The following is a 5,196-nucleotide window of genomic DNA, read 5'->3' as shown; positions in this document are numbered from 1 at the left end:
ACCAAACAAAATATTATAATTTTTATTTCCTTTATTTTTCAACTTTTAGTTATCAGAACCAAAATATGTATTTCTTTTTCTCATATATATATCTATTTACTGATTCTTATGTACGATATGACAATCATCATCATCATATCCACTTCTTATTATAAATTCTACTGAAAACTTTATAGTGTTTTAGCATTACATCAAGTTACAATAGCCCTTTAAATTTATTAAACACACGCACACACATATATATATATCTGTGTGTTTGTGTGTGTAGTTCTCAAAAAGATCTAACGATAAGAAAAGTTAAAAAACTATAGTTACTTTTATTGGGTTTGTATCAATTATCAAATCGTAAGAAAATATAAGTGAATTCCAGTTTATTGATTAAGCTGATAAGAAAATTCTTATTTCATTTAATTACGAGATGAAACGAATTAGAAAATAATAAAAATTGATTGAATTTAAAATTTTTATTCTAATTTTACATAAAATTAATTTTTATTTCTTAAAAATTATTTTAAAATTTTACAATTTAATTAATATAAATTTATCAAGGTTTAATATTTTTTAGATAAATCATTTATACTTTAACCATTATTTATAAAAGTTGTATTTATAGTTTGAACTATGAACTATACATTTTATATATTATTATTCATAAGTTGTGTTATTATTACTGGATAAGTATTATATAATTAATAAAATGTATAAATTTATATTTTTTAATAAAAATTTGAAGAATCCCCCTTTTTTCTCGCTTCGGTCGAGATACTCGTCTCTTCCTTCCTTCCCCCTATCCCTAAGATACTTGCTGGGATAATCGCTCATGATTCTGTTAATGCCCCCCCTGCCCCCGCTAATCTCGTAACCGTCTGCTCGTTGGAGCACTATTCTGTCCGGGATTTACGCGAACAGACTCATCCCACCCGTGTTGCAGCGGCGCCGCACTAAAATGGATGTAGAGTTTGCATAAAGATTTTGAATGCCCCAACCGACCGCACAAGAAGTAAAATAAAGGCTGGTGTTCATACTTGAAGATTGGAAATGTTGATTCTCCAATTCTCAGGTTGGCCTCTTTCTTCTGAAAAGAGGATTTCAGAGATTAATGGTCGCCCAAACCCACAGACAACCCCCCATCCAAGCCATAAAAGATGAACATGTGCCATAGTCCAAAAAGCCCCCAACTAGTTCTCAAATTGCCTAGCCATTGTCTCCGATACCCAACCTGGTGGGAGTGAGTGAATCTGTACCCAAAAGAGTCTCGTGTCAATGGCTACTTTCACTGGATGTTCTCCCTCCCTAAGGTGGTGCACAACCAACAAGTGGTTGTAAAAAGACTATGGCCCTCTGTTGAGCACTCTTTGGATATCCACTTCGTATAAAAATCTTTACAAGTAATGGCTGAAACTCAGATCTATAATATTTACTCTCCCTACCGGCCTCCACAGATCTGCTAGTGTATTCCTCATCGGTTCAAACTTCACAACCGCTTTCGTCAGGAATCTTCCTATAAAATATGGATCATACTACTCTTGTTGTTCAGGGACAAGTTCAGTTAAGTCCCAGCTCCCATCCTCCTCCTCTACGATCGACGACGACGCCACGCCATTCACCATATCCATCGATCACCCTTTACGTGCCAATTGATAGACTATTGAGAGAAACAACAATAACTTGTCTATGGTGAAAAAAGGTCTCACTGCTAGAAACAATAAATCTTATAACCAAACAAAGCAAATGGAAAATAGGGTCATCCAACACTGACTTGGTACTAGACCAAGTCAATTCCTATTTACATTCAATTTACATTTGTAAGTTTCAAAACCTAACCCTCTCAGTAAAAAGGGGAGATAATTAACTCTATTATGTGGAATGAAGGAATCATCAGGGTAGATTCCTTTTTTATTCTAACAGTTGTTTGAACTACCATATTTGCTCATCAATTGTTTATTTTAATTAAGGAAAAATTTGTCTTTACTGTTCATTTAAAATGGTAATGGACATTTGGTATTTAATTTTTGATTTTTTAGTGCTTGCAATTTTTGTAGGAAAAGAGGGGTTGTACAAAATAATTCTACACATGGTGTAATAGGGGCTTTTTGCAGCAACTATGGTGGAAGTGAAATTATAAAACTAAATCAATTTGAGAAACAATAATGGAAGTTTGAAAATAAAGCTAGGATTAAGTACTTGACAAGATTGAGTTAAATTGATATCATATCTTGGTGCCTCTCAAGTGAGTTTTTGGCAGGTGTAATAAGTATATGATTCCAGTTTGGTCAATTCAGAAAATGTTCAACAATTGGAATTATTACTCATTGTATTTTTGGTTCCTTCCGAATGGTTCAACTCCTTAGAATTATAGAGATTGTATAGCTTATAGCTTATATTTTTTGAGATAGTTCATAGCTTACATGTTTGACACCATGGAGATCTAGTTTGTGCATTAAGTATGTTTGTAACATGTTGGTGGAAATAGTAGATTATGATATGACAGACTAGCCTACATGAATAAGCTATTATTTAAATTTATAAGTTGGTAACTAAGAGATCTTATTTATTTACCTTCTTTTCTTGTGGTATCTCTAGTTAATCCTTTTTTTTTTCTTGCATGCACTATTTTATTTTGCTTTACTTTGTGCACATGAAATGCTTGCTCCAGAAGATGGATCAGCTGATCTTGTCCGGGCACTGAATGATCGCCTACTTGCTCTTTCATTCCACATCAGGGAGTATTAATGGACTAATTTGCGAAAACCAAATGAGATTTATCGTTACAAGACTGAGGAGTACTCATATGATGCAGTTAATAAGTTCAACATTTACACAGATCAAAATTTTCCTTGGTTGGTGGAATGGATGCCTAAGAAAGGAGGTTATCTATTTGGAAACTTACAGGCAGCACATATGGATTTCTAATTTTTTCTTTAGGAAACATGTGTTCTGTTGTAAGTAGTCTGGCAACAACTGATCAGTCACATGCCATACTTGATCTTATTGAAGCAAAATGGGTAGATTTGGTAGCAGACATGCCATTGAAGATATGTTATCATGCTCCTTAAGGTCAGGACTGGCAAATAATCACTGGTAGTGATCCTAAAATCATGTAAGATAACTATTCTCGTATTATTTATTTATGATCTATTTCATCATTATCTTCAACATTTCTCACTTTATTTCCTTCTAATGTACGCTTTAGTCTTACCACAATGGTGATTCTTGGCCAACTCTGCTATGGCAGGTTAGTTTATTATGCTTAAATATTCTCTCTGCTAATAATGTTTTGTTCATTGCTCCAGACCCTTTGTAGAAGTTATATTTAGGAATAAGTTTCCTAAGTTGTCATGCTTAGATCCAATAGGATATGGCACCTTGTTGTTGTTTTATAAAATAAAGTAATAATGAAGGAATGTTGGCAGTGCAGCTTAAAAATTTAAAATTAGACTTTTTGCAGCTTACTATTAAAGCCATAAAGACAAAAAGGCCAAAAATTGCTGCAAGAGCTGTTGAAGATACTGAAAGACGCATATCAAGAGATAAGTGGCCTTAATACTATGACACGAAAAGAGGAAGGTTCATTGGGAAGCAAGCACAGTTATTGGAAACATGGTCAATTGTTAGATACTTGGTGGCTAAGCTTCTACTTGCAAACCCCCAAGTACAGCCAAAATTCTGATAACTGAAGAGGATTTTGAGCATGCCAATGCCTTCTCTTGCATGATAAGTGCTAACCCCAAGAGAAAGTGTGGTCGGAAAAACTCCTAAAAGATTTATGTAATGTAAGATTTTAAAGCTACTTTTACACAAGGATAGGTAACTTCAATTTGTGGCTCAACTTACCTATCTGAACAACTTAAATGTATAAAGGTGATGATAATAGTGGTTTATGTTTCATTTTATTTAGAGGTTAAAGCTTTTGAGCAGTGATTCGGGTATGATAGGATCTTAATGTAAAGATGATATGTTGATTTAGCATTAGCTTGAAACATCTTCCTGCATCGGAGATTAAACAATTGTTTCTTGTTTACAAACTTTAGATCATATATATAGTAGCATTCTTTTAAAGAGTTCACTGTAAATCAAGAATACCCTTACATTATTTTAACTCTATTTTTCAATTATAACATTTTTTATATCTAGTAAATCATTTTGGATTTGTTATGGTATTTTTCTGTCTCATAAATCATCACCGTGTCATCTAAATTAATGCTTGACAATAGAACTTTTTAATACATTTTCTCTGTTGATTCCATAACAGTTGAAAAAATTCAACTGGTATGTAAAACATTGTCTCAGAGAGTGATTAGATAGTGATGATAAGATATTTCTTGCAAACTCATATTTTTATTCATTACATATTTTTGCATTACTACAGACTTGTAAGTTTTTAATTCTTAGCATGAGCTTATAAAGGAAACTAAACATATAACATTCAACAACTTTTGCTTCATCTGGTTCTCGCATTAGCCACAATCCTTCTCTCAAACTGTGCCACAAAAAATAAATATATTTCCAACAATAATAGAAATTAACCTCATATATCTATGTATATATTTTTAATTTGTAATGAAGAAATTACATAGAAATTTTTAGGTTGTGGGTCAAATTACGCTATTCATTGAGAAACTATATTGTAAAAATAGACATAGTATAGTATAGTATTAGAAGTTAAAATATTTGTATATGTATCTAATTGTCCCATTTGCTTTAATTTCTAAACAAGCGTCATCATTTTCTTAAGAAATTTAATTGTTACATTTCTCCAATATTTTATAATTTAACAATATATCACAATTTTAATATTTAAGCTCTCTTATTTATGTTTTTCGAAAATTGAATTCTAATTGATCTTCTTATATATGAAGGATTATGAAAAAGATTTCATTCAATGAATTCAAGCAAAAAATATAAGTGGTCTAAAAATAAAATTAATGAATATATACCTAATTCAATATGTAAAGGATTACTAGTAATTACACAAATGGTAAAAATTGAATCCAATGAATAAGATAGATTTAATATCACTTAATGTAAGTACACGTATATACTTTTGGATATATTTAATTTAGATTGTACTTTTATGTTTTTCTGTTATTTAGGGTAAAGAGGTAATTTCATTGAAAGTCAATTATGTGATCTGAGTTAGTTTGCAGTTTGAAACTTAGGAATCATTGGAAGAATATGACTCCTTATAACGAATCT

At 31.6% G+C, this 5,196-nt stretch overlaps 1 pseudogene; it reads left to right on the top strand.

The window, feature by feature from the left end:
- Positions 1-2,150: 2,150 nt before the first annotated feature.
- Positions 2,151-3,594, top strand: LOC110825779 (neutral/alkaline invertase 3, chloroplastic pseudogene; annotated as a pseudogene).
- Positions 3,595-5,196: the final 1,602 nt, after the last annotated feature.

The sequence above is a fragment of the Carica papaya genome, chromosome 9 (genome assembly GCF_054855325.1).
Source record: "Carica papaya isolate Zhongbai chromosome 9, ASM5485532v1, whole genome shotgun sequence".
Taxonomy (NCBI): Eukaryota; Viridiplantae; Streptophyta; class Magnoliopsida; order Brassicales; family Caricaceae; genus Carica; species Carica papaya.
The sequence above is the reverse complement of the archived record's forward strand: the minus strand, read 5'-3'. Positions and strand labels throughout refer to the sequence as shown.